The sequence below is a fragment of the Camelus bactrianus genome, chromosome 4 (genome assembly GCF_048773025.1).
Source record: "Camelus bactrianus isolate YW-2024 breed Bactrian camel chromosome 4, ASM4877302v1, whole genome shotgun sequence".
Taxonomy (NCBI): Eukaryota; Metazoa; Chordata; class Mammalia; order Artiodactyla; family Camelidae; genus Camelus; species Camelus bactrianus.
In genome coordinates this window covers 89,240,800-89,255,389 of record NC_133542.1, presented here as the reverse complement: position 1 = coordinate 89,255,389, position 14,590 = coordinate 89,240,800, and the positions used below count along the sequence as shown (strand labels likewise).

The window sequence follows — 14,590 nt, the reverse complement described above, 5'->3', positions numbered from 1 at the left end:
AGGGCACTGGCAGGACTCAGGGAAATGTTCTGATTAATGCTTGTCAGAATGCGGTGGCTGCGGAAGACAGGTTCGGGAGCTGGGTGTGGCCTCCAGGAAGTACCAGGTTATTCTGGGGTCTGTAATTATAATTTATGCCATAAAACACCTAGTGTGGTTTTACGCCACAGGAGCTGATGCTGCGCTATTCTGGCAGTGCCCTTTGGGGTTGCTTAGAGCCTGCAGTCTTCCTGGGACCCTGCAGATTATCCTTGAAGACCCCTTGGGAAAACGTTTGCCTGAAGGTACAAGAGGATTTGCTTCAGGCTCAGTTCAGCCATCTTTTGAGACCTTTATCCCGAGGTACTCAGACATCAGTGCCCTGGAGTATTGGACCAGACTTTCTAGGGGCAATTAAGCCACATCCCTCCATTCCAGGCAGTCTCATGGTCCTGAAGACAACAGATTCCAGGATTATTCTCAGTTTCCCCCCAATTTGGAGCCAGTGGTTCTGTGGGGATTTGGGGAACATAACAGGATGACCCAGAAATATGCACTTTATTTTTGAGCAGGAATTTTTGTAACTCTTCCAGGGCATTCCTTGGTGCTGGGAATTCTGTAACAGACAGACATGTCTTCTCTTTGTTTTGAGAGCAGATTTCCTGCCCTGTGTGTGCTGCGGGGTGCTGGGCAATCAGGCTGGCTTTGTCACAGCACTTTGAAGCTGTGCTTTGTGTAACATTTCATTTCAAGAACTGGCATTTCTTTAAGATACTGCCATAGACTGAGATGAGATGATAATGTGCTTTTAAAATGCTTAAAGAGAGATAAGGACTCAAGTGAGGTCACACATGTTAAATGTTACGTGGAGCTGTTGACAGGCTGCGTTAAGATTCTTGGCATTTCAGTAAATTACGAGTGAGGGAAGAGGGTTCCATCAAGTGACCTTTTGACATGAAACTCCCTGCAGCCCTCTGTGTAACAGCCATGCCTCGGCCTCAGCAAAGGAGAGCCTCGCATTTGTGGGGCCTCTTGGCAGCTTTTCTTAGATTCACCGTCTGTACACGGCGAACAGTGCTGGAGGGAAGTGAACTGTGTCATCACCTCTCTCTCTTCTCTTTCCCTCCTGCTTGGGATTAAACGTCAGGGAGGAGGCAGCCCAGTGTTTCTTTCCATTTTATGTTACATCATCCACATCACACCGAGCAGGCTCTAGGTAATGGAGGGATTCTAACCCGCAACCCACGGCCTGGCATTTTGAGTGACATCCATGAGAGTCCCCTACAATGGAACATGTGAAATAAATTATTTTGGAATGTCTTAGGTTAAGTTTGAGTTGCTTAGGAAAAAAAAAATGTTCTTGTGCGATAGAGGGATATTTTCCCATTCCATTCTCTTTCTGTTAAAAAAAAAAGCTTTCTCTTTTCAATTCTTTGCTTTCTAATTAAATTTTTGTATTTATCAAAGGAGTATCTGAATCTAGTCTTAAAACTCAAATACATTGTCTTTAAAAAAAAAACCTTAAAAAATTTTTTTCTGATTAGAAAAGCAGTGTATTTTAATTGAAGAAAATTTAGAAAAATGCAAAAAGGTCTAAAGGAAAAAATTTAAATCTAGCATGCTTCTTATCAAATGATAACTTCACCTCTAATTTTAAACACAAGAAACACCAAAGCCATAGGCCACGTGTTTTTGGTTGAACAATTGATTTGCATGATACATTTATATTAAATGAAAGGTTTTTAATAACTGAATATGTTTTAAATGCCCTAATGACTTATCATTTAATATTCCACATTTCATGTTTATACCCTGTATGCAAAAAAATCATTAACATATCTGAATACTGGAAATCTGGAACAAGTTAGATCCCATATGTTTGAGTCAATGGTCTTTTTTCATACTTCTTGTTAATCACCTTATTCTTTTTATATACTTAAAAAAAATTAAATGTGATAACTAATGTATATTTTAAAAGCTTAATTAAAAGATTAGGTAGTACTAAAATTCTCCATCTCTTTTTCACCCTGTGTCCCCCTTCTCAAAAGCAAATACTTAAAAATGTTTTTAACGATTTATTTCAGTATTTGCTGCCATTTAAAGTATGTGCTTGTGCTGCCATTTCTGAATTTATTAAATTTAGACATTGTCTCTTGACTCCTTGTTTGGCTAATGAGGATTTAGATTTCTTATGGTCTCACTCTCCTGCCCCTTATCACACACACTTTATCCCTTCTTCCTATTTTATTTTGTATCAAACATTCTTTTACAAAATCAATAAGCAGTGTTTACATTATTATGCCTTAGCTCTAGGGCCAAATACTGTGCTATAATTACACCCCACCAGATCTGCCCCACACTGATCGATTTTGTTTTTCAGATAGTCACAAACATCAGATAACTCATCCATCAATTTCTCCCCCTTGCAGACATCCCTCCCCAAATCCTCCATTTTTCAGTTCCAAATTGGATGGCTGTGCCCAGCACCAGCCGATCAGTGGGCACCTTAAGGTTATACTTCGCATCATCCTGAGCTTTTCTGTGCCATTTTCTGGGTTGGAATTCTTTTTTCTGGGTCCGTTGTCTTCTTTCCTGGTTTAGTTCCTTCTTTCTCTACTACTTATAAGCTGTGAGATTTTGGGACAAATCACCTCAATTCTCTGAACCCAGTTTCCTCCTTAAAGAAATGGAGATGTTAACAGTATCCACCCCACAGGAGTGCAGGGAGGAGTAAACCAATTAATAAATGCGAACCACTTTCAAGAGTACCTGGTACAAAAAGTGCCAGATGGGTATCAGTTACTATTTCGTTAGGATAGCTCCTCCATTAACTTCCTTAAAAAGGGTCCATGGGAAGTAACTTTTTGAGAACCTATCTAAAAATCATTTTCTCCATTGTCCTTGATTGATCAGTTGATTGGATAGAGTTCCAGTTTGAAAATAACTTTAATTCGGAATTTTGAAGGCATCGCTCCATTAACATCTTCAAGCTGTTGTTAATCTGACGGCCAGTTCTTTGTATGAGTCATTATTTTTCTCTGAAGGTTTATTTTGAAATGCAATTATCGTGATTCTTTATTCATTCATTATGCAGGGAATTTTCAGTCGGAAGTGTTTTACCATTATTGTCATGATTGTTCAGTATTTCTGCTCCTCCACTCTTTTCACTCTCTCTTTTAGAACTCCTCTTTATTGGATGTTGGACTTCATGGATTGATTCTCAGGAACCCTTATCTTTCCCCTCTTATCATCCATCTTTCTGTTTCTCTTTTTGGTTCTCTCTGGTCAGTTCTTATGACTCCATCTTGTAACATTTCTGATGAGCTCTGTTTTATGTTTTGATCTTGCCAGCCGCTGAGTGCTGCAAAGGCAGCCACTGAGTGGCCTGGGCCATCACTTCCCCCTTAGACTACTTATGATTTCCTTGTTAAGGATGGGGATAATCTGTGCACAATTTGCCTAGTTTCATTATTCTCTCACTATCCTTTTGTTTCGTTTTGTTTTGCCTTTAAGTTGCAGTTACATAAATACTGAAAATCACATGTGTGTTTTACTTAACAATTGAAGTAATTGTGTAGAAGTCATTTAAATGCTAAGACCCGGGAGAATTTATCCTGAGGGACACCTGTAGAAGCAAAATCTGTTAGGACGGGTAGCGGAGTGTAAACATCTGTGGAGAAACTTTTCTGTTGCTTTTGGGTTCACCTGATTCCTGGGGAGTTAGCCCCAGCTAACGGCCCAGTGAGGGCCGTTCAGCATCCAGCAACTACACAGGCTTGCTGAGGTGGGTTCCAAAAGGACTTAATTTTACTACCTCTTCCGTTTACAAAGATGGCTGGAGAAGGAGGGAGACAGGGGGCAGCAGGATTCTTGGGATAGTAATATTCCTGTTACTGAATCAAACTTGGGTCGACTTGCCTGTGTCCAGTAAAGCCAATCTACTGACACAGGGTTGTGGTAAAGGAAAGTGCAATGTTTCCTGCAGGGCCAAGCAAGGAGTATGGGTGGCTAATGCTCAAAAGACCTGAAGTTTTTGCTTGGCCTTGCAATAAACACCAGTGAGCACTGGTACTAATTCTGCTGGAACCTCTGTGTAAACCGGGATTGCCCCTGGCAAATAATGGCATGTAGTCACTCTGAGCCATGTGACTGCTTTCCAGGAGTGGAGGTCACCTCAGGGCTCTACCCTTGTGCCCCAGAGTGGGTCTGGGCACCCGAAAGTGGCCCATGTAGTGAATTTTGGAGATTAAAAACCCCTAGACTAGCAATGTCTGCTAGAAGTGTAATGCAAGCCACATGTGTCATTTAAAAATTTTCTATTAAACACATTAAAAAGGTAAAGAAACCAGTGAGATTAATCTTAGTAATATATTGGATGAAATCCAATATATTCATGTGCTAGGCAGAATAATGGCCTCCAAAGATGCCCCCGTCCTAAATTTGGCCACCTGTGGTATGTTACCCTACATGACAAGAGGAACTTTGCAGATGTTACAAAGTTACGGACCTTGAGATGGGAAGATAAATCTGGATTATACTGGATGATCTGGGCCCGATCTAATCACATGGATTGTTAAAAGCAGAAGTCCCTTTCTGGCTATGGTCAGAGAAACATGGGCAGACAGATGGAGTGTTGGGGGCTTTGAATATGGAGGAACGGGGCCATGAGTCAAGGGCTGTGGGCAGCCTCTGGAAACTGGACAAGGCCAGGAAACAGATTCTCTGCTGTGGTCTGTGGGAGAACACAGCCCTGTCAATCAACACCTGGCTCTTAGTTCAGTGAGACCCATTTCAGATTTCCAACCTGTGTGACTGTAGTAGAAAAAATTAGTATTGTTTTAGGCCATGAAATTTAGTAGAAATTTGTTACACTAGCAATAAGAAACTAGTATAATCCAACATATTCTCATTTCAACATTTGATCATATAAAAAATATGAACAAGATATTTTACATTCTCTATTTCATGCTAAGTCTTCAAAGTCTCATGTGTATTTTACACTTTAAAGCACAGCTCAGATCTCAGTTCAGGCTGTCCTCGTTTCAAGTACTAGCAGCCACACGTGACTGGCAGCTACCATACTGAAGAACATAGTTCTAGACATGTTGCTCCAGGATTCTGAAATCTGAGGTCCCCAGGACTGATTAATCCCAGCTCGAAGCATCTGCAGAGCATCTTTCTAGGGCAGCCCTATTTCTAGCCAGTGGCACTTTGCATGTGTGTGAGTATGTGTGTGTGTATGTGTGGGTTACCTCTATGAGCATTTATGCCGTGCCTGTGGGTGGCAGGGCAGGGCCAGCAGCCTTGGCAGACATCCCAGATGCCCCAGGGAAAAAAGGGACAATTTTTGCCAGTCCTAGTTGTCCTCCCAGCAGGAACCAGCTTGCAGACTGATCTGCTAAAGATCCTTTATCACTGCTCCCAGTCCTGCCAGCCTTGGCCAGCAGCTATTTCTGGGTCTCCACAGAGGCCAGTGTTGACTCATAGAAGGTCCACATTCCATTTGTTTTTAATTAAAAAAATTTTTATTCTAGCTTTGTTGAGATATAATTGACGTATTAACATTGTGTAAGTTTAAGGCGTACCATGATCTGATAGATGCATTTTGTGAAATGTTTACTACAATAAGGCTACTTAACACGTTTCATGTCGCATAATTCCCCTTTTATTGTTGTTGTTTTTGTTGTTGTTATGGTGAGAACATTAAAGCTCTACTCAGATAGCAGCTTTTAAGTATACAGTGCAGTATTAACTCCAGCCCCATATTCCATTTTGATCTGCCTTCACCCACACTGCACTGGAGCAGACAGAGACAGTGGCCAGGAGGCTTGAATTGAGGACAAGTCAGTGCATATTCATGCAGAGGGGGACATGAGCATTCAGATCGTTTCTCCAGGCTTCTTCTAAAGCGTGAGCCACCATGATCAGGTCACACAAGGAATGGGCCAGCCCGGCCGCTGGACCAGGCAGCTAATATATCTCTTTAATTTGTTGGCATAACCTGTCAGTAAAACAGGCAGGGAGCAGTGGGCGCTGTGTTCCTAACTCTCCATATAATGGCTCTTTATAATATTAGATGTGCAGAAAGGTCACAAGGAACATGTTGCACTGGCTAAGGCTGTCCTGCTGTCACAAAGCAAGCAGACAAAACCCTCCTTCCTTGAAAAAGTACATGCTATTCTCGCCTCTGATTAGATTTCCTTGAGAAATGACCCTTCACCAGGGCAAGTGATCCTAATGTCCATCTGTTTCTTCTGGGTCCCTGCTTCTGACTGTAATTCATTTCTCTCTGGCACATGTTGTTTTGTATTTCTGATTAGACTTACGTGAAAGACAAGGTGGCCGCTGACTTTCTTGGTACCATTTGCTCATGAAATCCATGCTGTTGGTGATTATGCAGTGCATTCAGAGGAACCGGCCTTCTAGTTAAGGATTTTCACAAGATCCATGTTGTGCAGAAGGATAATCGTTTCCTGAGTGGGGGGACCTGTATCTGAGGGGGGGCGATGGCATGGTGTAGGTGATCACGACTGCAGAAAGAATGGTTCATTTAATAGTTGTGGTCTAGTGTTTTCCCAGGGAGATAGGCAAGTTGCATCTCCCTGCAAGTCTACAAAGCGCTGTACACACGAAGGAAGGTTATCCATTAAACTGGATATAGGAAATTTTGCCAGGGAGAGTCTAGTCTTAATAGCAGTGTGTTCTTACGCTTAGCCTGCCAGCAGATTATAATGTAGGCTCCTCCTAAGTTTTCAGTGTGACTCTGTGTGTGTGTGTGTGTGTGTGAGCAGTGGAGGGGTAGCAGTGTTCTCAAGAGGATAAAAGTGAGAGCACGGAGCATTCTCACTCTACATTTTTTCTCGTCCTTCCATCTCAAGGAGCTTTTACAAGTTCTGTGATCATAAAATCTACTGATGAAAGCTCTAGCCATTTTCGAACATGAATGGGTTACTGAAAGGCAAGGTGTGAGCTCACAGTGGATGTCTTATTCTGGGGAATAATGGATGAGGCTCCTGGCTGGATGGCAGGGTTGAGAGACCCCTACGTATAAGAGCTCAGCAGACTTTCACCCCACCTCTTTGGGCAAATCCCCAGGACCACCATGTTGCTACATGCTTGGGGCCGCTTGGGACTACTTGTAACTCGGCCCACGGGCCAACCCTTGGCCAGGAATTCCTCAAGCTCTTGCTTGTAACCAAGCCATTGTACTTGGCATTCAAAGCCTTCCAGGACTGGCCACAACTCTCTTCTATAAGCTTGCTTGCTTCCATGCCCTCCCTGCACCCTGTGCTCCAAGCCCATTAAATGACTCCCTCTTCTCGCACACCCCACTCTGCCATTGCTCACACCTGTTGTGTTTTAGAATGCCCCCTCTTTTCTAACTCCGCATTCTTTCAGGGTTAATGCATCTGTTACCTCCCTATAAAGCCATGCCCCAACCCTCTCCAGCTCAATGTTACCTCTTCCTCTTCAGAACTCTGTCCCTCTCTCATGAAAATCTCTTACTCCCTTTGAGTAGCTATTTATGTTCATGTTTCTAGACCGTAAGTTTCTTGAGGGTAGGGTCCATGTGAAATTTATCTGCCCCGTGGGTGACATCCTACAGATAGCAGGTCACTGTTTGTTGGGTAAATGAATGAACATGGTGCTGATCAAAAGCCATTGAGATGAGCCCTCTTGGGGCAATGTTTGTCAAAGTGAGTTCCAAGGACCATTTCCTTGGGGTGGGGACAGGAGGTTGTTGAGAAATGCAGATTCATGGACTGCACTAACTACTGAACCAGGCTCTGTGGGAGGTGATGTCTGGGAGTCTGATTTTTAAATGAGATCTTTGGGAAGTCCGATCTTTGAGAGCCTCCTGAGGTTTACAGGGTATGTTCAGCCTGGTTGGGGTTAGGTTCTCTGAAACAAGGATCTAGAGAGAGACAGGAGTGGGCGGCTAAGGAAATTCTGTTCCACTGACGTGCCAGAGAGGGCTTTTGTATCAGCTTTAAAGCTGGGAAGGATGAACTGCAGTGACTTTTGGTTAAGATTTGTGGGAGCCCAGCATCCAATGCAGGGAATCCTTCTAAGTCAGGGAGAAAAATATATCCTGGGCAGACAGTTTAATCTGTGTGTGCCTGTAAACCAAAGTGTTGTCAAGGTTTGGCTCCAGTTTAGGAGAACCAGGTTAGAAAACTCAAAGTTCACTGGTTTAATGAACAGAATTGGGTGTTTACTTATTAGTAAAAAAAAAAAAAAAATTTTAAATGAGTAAAGCAACTGAGGGAAATCAGCCAGACTTTAGACCTCAGGCTAGAAAAGCAGCTCATTTGGGATGCAAAAGAAAACACGAAGCATTCAATGGAACATTTTAAATGCTTTTAAAATTTAAATAGGAAATGGGAAATGGGTTTCCATGGACTTTAGTTACTATGGCCAATGGGTAACTAAGAAGGTACTCTGCTCGTCCCTACTGATTTTTCCAGGTGATTTTAACCAAGTATAAAAGCCATCGAGAGAGAGAGAGAGAGAGAGAGAGAGAGAGAGAGAGAGAGAGAGAGAGAGAGAGAGAGACAGAGAGAGAGAGAGAGAGAGAGAGAGAGAGAGAGGAAAAAAAAAATGTAGCCAGCCTAGCAACATAGGGAGAAAAGCAAATAAAAAGAAAGGCACTTCACCCTTTACATAAAAAGCTTTTTCCCGAAGAAAAGTAGTGTGGTGGTCGGGGTTGTCAGAAAAGGCAAAAAGGGACAAGTACTTTAAAAACGATGGCATAATGGGGCTGCTGCTAATATTTAGAAAGACAGAGAATTATGGGAGTCGAGCTGCAGAGAAAATGGCTCAAGGTTCTATTTTCAGCTTTCCAACAGGTCAGAGGTAGCTAATGAGGGCTGTCGGCAGGGCGGCTGTCACGATTCCGGCTGAACTGGCTGTACGAGCTTCCTGTACTAAAAGCAGAGCCCAGCGGAACCTTCTCAGAGTGGAAGCAGCAGGTAGAGCGGCCTCAGGGACCCATTTTTCTAAATACTGCATTCTTCTTTTTCCTTTTAATTTTCAACTTGATGTCCATTAGGATGAAATTTACCTGGTTGGGTCGTTCAGTCAGAAGTTACTGAGTTTCCATTTGGCCAAAGGCTGTGTATCTACCAGCCATGCAAGAACCCCCTGTTACCTCTGAGCGCTCAGAAGACCACTGCAGCAGCCCCAGGAGTCCTTTCAAGTCTTCCTTCTGTATGGTGGGGTCGACAGGAAGACTTGTTGGGGCTGCCCTAAGAGTTGCACTTGAACAGGAATGTCTAAATCTGTTGTTTGCTTGAGGCCAAATTCTGGCTGTGTGTGTGTATGTGTGTGTGTGCGCGCACGCGAGTGTGTTCTCTGGGGTATGTGGTATTTATTTTCTCTCCCTCTCACATCCTGGGCCAATTTGCCTTATCCAGGTTAATTGCACATCTTTGTTATTATTCTCGAAATTAGGCCATCCTGGCCATCAGACAGAGCCACCTCAGCTCTGAGTAATCATCTGAACGTTTTGCTCAGGGGCACAGAGGCAGACATATTCAGACGCATCTTCCTTCTGAGGCTTTCCAGTTGTACTTGCTTGTAGGATAGACAAATTCAGGTTTTTCCAGCTGTCTTAATTATGCCACTCTCATCTTGAAAAAGCAAGCAGTAGAGAGTACAACATGTACCGTACGTGGCTAACAAGAATACCGGATCACCCTTGTTCCTGGTGGGGGTGGGCGCCTGATGCTTCGTGTACCTTCAAGGGCCCTATTTGATGTCCCCTATCTAACAGTGAACTCAGCAACCATTGCTCAACAAACAGCCTCACTGCGTGGGCTCACTGTTGCAGAGTCATGGCCCCCAGGATGGAGAGTGAGACTAAAGTGGGTGGGTGGGGAGATGGGATCAGGCCCCGCTGTCGCCTAGTTGCTGTGACAATACCCAGCTCATGGGATTGAAGCTGAAGCAGGTACTTAGTTCGGGCTCCTCTGGGGAGGATTAAATCCAGTTCTTGTTTCTGAATGTATGAGCCCGGCATCGTAACTTTGACTAATGAGTGTTAAAAGAGAAATCAGAGTCCTGGATGATCACCTATGAAGAGCTCGTCAGGGAAAAACAAATTACACAGTACCAGTGCTGACTTTACCAGTCGTTTAGTCTCACCCACGTCCCTGGGGCTTGTGAATTTATGACAAGCTGCATTAATGTCTATCAATGACTTTGGAAAGTGGAGGGCACCATGAATGCCCTAACACTCACTCCTCCTTCCACCTCTGAGCGCTGGTCAAAGTCTTGGCATTGCTCTTCCCCACTTACTTACTCTTGATCTCAAACTTGTGCAGTCTGTTCTTCTCTATTTACTTATGGTATGGTTTTGGGATCAGGATATTAGCTACAGAGATTTCGATTCTTAAAAATAATTTGCCAATGTAACACCCCGTAGATCATTTCCTGGTTGGATGGATTAAGCTCTTCTCTGCCTTAATCCAGGGGGTGATCATAGCATCACTAATGGTAGGCAGCTGAGTGTTACATGTCCCCTGAGGTGGTACAATATGAAGTATGCTACAGCTCCTCTGATGGGTTCTAGCCAGGAAGTGTTTGTGTCTAATCCTCTGGGTCTAATTTCCAGTTTACAGGGAATCTGGGGGTGGGAGAACAAGCTTAATGACAGATAGCCTAAGAAAGCAACAAAGCAAATAAATCCAGAGGCTAGGACTTCAGCTGGAGAACTGGCTGGCTGTCTTCAAGGACTCAGTGATGTGTAACAAGAGATAAGTGTCCTAGATTAAAAGAAAATTAAAGAATATGATAATCTGATACAATGCTTGGTCCTGGATTGGATGCTGGGTTAGCTAAACTAGCAGCGACACACATTTTGGGTAGAATGAGGGTGGGGGTTTGAAAGGTATATAGATTAGAAGAAAATGTATTAATATATGATATATATGTGATACATATATGTGCGTAGAAGGAAACTGTGGAAGGATACACACATAGGTGGTAACTGTGGTAACCCTGGAGAAGGAGAATATGATGTTCTGACTTTCCCTTTTTTCCTTATTGACATTTTCCATTTTTCCAGCTTTGCGATATTATTGACACACAACACAGGCTAAGTTTAAGATGTGCAATGTGATGATTAGCTACACAGGTATGTTGAAAACTGATCTGATTTTTAATTTTTATTTATTTATTTATTTTCGATCACATTTTTTAATAGTGAAAAGATACTGCTTTTGTAATCACAGAAGTCTGTTCAAACCAACCAACCAACCAACCAGGAAATGCATCTCTGTGTAGCAATAACGAAAGGGGACGGGGAAGCCGGGTCCCACAAGCTGCTAGTGGGCTAACACAAAGGATGTGCGAACACCCTCCCTGCCAGCTGTCAGTTATCGGGATGTCCCCAGCAGAGATCGTAATTTTACAGTCACGTAGACCCACCCAGGCATAGGAGAACAACTTACAATTTGTTGCCATGTAATGGAATGTGAGAGTGACTTCCCACCAATGATGATTTTTGAGGGGTGGGGACTGCTGGGATGGAGGCTCAGAGCCTGAGCGCCATTGGAAGGGCCGGGTTGTGTCTCTCCACGCATGCCTTGTTCTAGGTAGGAAGCATCCCTTCAACACAGGCTCTTGGGAGCTTTGCACATCGCCTGGTTAATTCCTCAGGGCCAGATTTTATCAGCGACATTTCCCCTCGGTTGAAGCTTTTCCTGAGAGGAGTGTTCTGTCAGAGGCAGATGGATGGCACGCAGTTTTCCACCCAAACACTGAATGACATCTTATGCTGAAATGACACCCAGAAGATTCTCTGCTGTAACCAGTGAGTCCCTTCTCTCAGGCAGGTTAGCAATACTGAATGACACCTTCTGAATATTCAAATGAAGGGATGATGGAATAGCTTCTCTAATCCTTTTTTGATGGTAACTATAGCACGAGGAAAAACAAAACCCAAAATGAGGTGAAGAGGAATCAGAGGGTCACATCTCAGAAAAACTGGGGGGAAAATTTACTCTTAAAATGAAGCCAAATGCCTTTAAAAAATACTCTTGCAATAAATTAACCTTAAAAAAAAGAGGGAAAAGAGAAAGAAGAATACCATATGATATCACTTATATATGGAATCTAAAAAAAAGACGCAAATGAACTTGTTTACAAAACAGAAACAGACTGACAGGCATAGAAAACAAACTTATGGTTACCAGTGGGGAAAGGGGGTGGTAAGGGATAAGTGGGGAGTTCGAGATTTGCAGATATTATTATATATAAAGTAGATAAAGCACAAATTTCTATTGTGTAGCACGGGGAACTGCATTCAATATCTTGTAGTAACCTATAATGAAAAAGAATATGAAAAGGAATACATGTATGTATATGTATGACTGAAACATTATGCTGTGCACCAGAAATTGACACAACACTGTAACTGTCTAGATGTCAATAAAAAACAGAGAAAGAAAGAAAAAAACAGGGAAGAGATGGCTCACAGCACAGCGACTTCAGCCATGATTTGCAGGTTCACATCCGCCCTGCGGGAGGGAGGTGGAAAGGCCCAGCGTACACTCCATTCCTTAGTGTAATCAGTTAAGTTCAAATCAGATCATCTGGCCTGTCTAGCTGAGTCCCAGGACCTAGAGGGACCGAGGTGGCTAGTCTGCTTCCAAATGCATGGTACATGGCCATTATGTGCAGATTATGATTTAGGGCAAGACTGTTTTTTCTTACAGAGAAGCTCTGCTTGTGAAAGGCTCTTGGCTTGTGTGCGTGGCTGACTTACTCAGACTCCAGATGTGCAGTTTAAATTAGTTAGTGAAAAAGACCTAAACGCACAAAAGTAAACCTGTGGAGGGAGAAAACTAATGTTTACCTCTTGTAAGTTTGTTCAGCATCATTCTCTGTCTTGATCACACTGACACTCAGGAGTGTCTGTCTCGGCACGGTGATACACTTAACACTGTCCAACTGCGTCTCACCACGGTGCCAAAATATTACGATGTCAAACGTATTAGCTCGAATCATACGATTTTTGTAGGTCAAATATGGCCAAATGGCAGCAATTTCATATAATTCAATCTAATAATTGGCCCTTTCCCTTAGAGGAGCTAAGGCATGAGTTGGGAGACAGAAGAGTAAACTTATCAAAAGATGCAAAATAATCGAGAACTGGAATTAAGAAGCCTTTGTTTTGAAATCAATAACACCCACATTAGTAACACCTTAAAGTTTTTCCTGACTGCCTCTGTGAAGGTGAATCTTTTCTACTAGATGAATCGTCTGGTCAAATTTGTAAGCCACAAAGGAGATCAACCCAATGACTGTATGCAACTCAGTTTTACCCCTAGATATTCTTATCTGCCTTCACCACCCACCTTATTCCCAAAAGCTCACTCTGGAGGTTTTCCACATACACGTCCACCCTCGCACAACCAGGATTTATGCCCATGGTAGATATTTGGCAGGACACGGTGAAGCTCTGAAGGCAGGTCCCAAAGAAGAGCTAATGTTTGAGCTGCTGCAGTATCTCTGGCACGAATATGAAGCTTCCCAAAGTGACTGCTCACTCAGACGTGTAAGCGTTGATGGTGTTTCTTATAAAATCAGACCCATTACTTGATAGTCACACCTTCTGAGACAGGCTCACCATCTCCAGAGTCCCAGGAGAGGCATTTTGCTCCTTCTGCCTGAATTTTATTTAATCTCATATTCCAGTGGAGTGGCGGATTCTTTTTCAAATTCTAGAAAGACTCAACCCTGGATCATCTGTTAGGGTTTTAAAATTTTGGTGGGGGGAGTGGGTAGGGTAGTGGTAGAGCTTAGCATGTACAAGATCCTGGTTCAATCCCTAGTACCTCCATTAAAAATAAATAAATAAATAAACCTACCTCCCACCCATCCTTAAAAAAAAAAAAAAAGGGTCATAGTGCCAATGTATGCATAGCCCTAAATTTGATAACTTAATGGAACAAGAAAAAGTCCCATTAAAAAATAAATAAATAAATAAATAAATAAAATAAAAATCGTGGTGGGGGGTGTTTAAGACCATAGAAATCACGATGCTTCTCAGTTTTTGTCCTAGCCACTACTGAATTTCTATTACAGACCCAGTGAAACTGCTGGAATCACACAGCATGATACTGGGCTGGTAATTTCTCTTTTTGCAAGTGATTTTTCTATCTGCAGGGTAAAGGACCATCATGACTTCCCTGACACAGTTAAATGAAAGATCAAAATTAGTCCAAACTATCCTGAAAATCAGATGACAGAAGTTCAGGTCTCAGTCCTGAACCTACTTTCTGTGTTATCTTAGGCAAGTTAATTAACTTCTGGCAACACTACTTTCTTCCTTGGGAAAGAAAGGATGTTAAAGTAAATAATCTCCCAGTTACCCTCCAACTCTAAAACAATACAAGTCTATGTACAACCTTGGCTTTTTAAGATACTCCATAATCCTTAAACATTCACTTTCGTAGAGAGTAAAAAAGAAGATAGCTCAGAAACAGGTAGGCTAGTAGGAAAATCCAGGTTTTAAAATGTTTATGGTAACTGAGTCAAATAGAAATAATTTAATTTTTAAAAAAGATATTTTCATCTGTATAAGAAATTATTGTATAAGAGGGCT

General features: G+C 42.5%; 1 protein-coding gene across 24 annotated transcripts in view; it reads left to right on the top strand.

Annotated features, from left to right (window-relative positions):
* LOC105078787 (recQ-mediated genome instability protein 1-like) overlaps positions 1–14,590 on the top strand; it is a 345,845-nt gene that overhangs the window by 143,108 nt on the left and 188,147 nt on the right. For 12 of the 24 annotated variants that reach the window (XR_012506743.1, XR_012506740.1, XR_012506737.1 and 9 more), the window contains exon 1: positions 8,495–8,951. The exons of 2 other annotated variants lie outside the window; for them this stretch is intronic. The gene's annotated coding sequence lies outside the window, so the exon portion shown is untranslated. Of the gene's footprint in view, positions 1–8,493; positions 8,952–14,590 lie in introns of those variants that run through there. 10 more of the 24 variants (XR_012506759.1, XR_012506758.1, XR_012506757.1 and 7 more) reach the window with 3 other exon arrangements.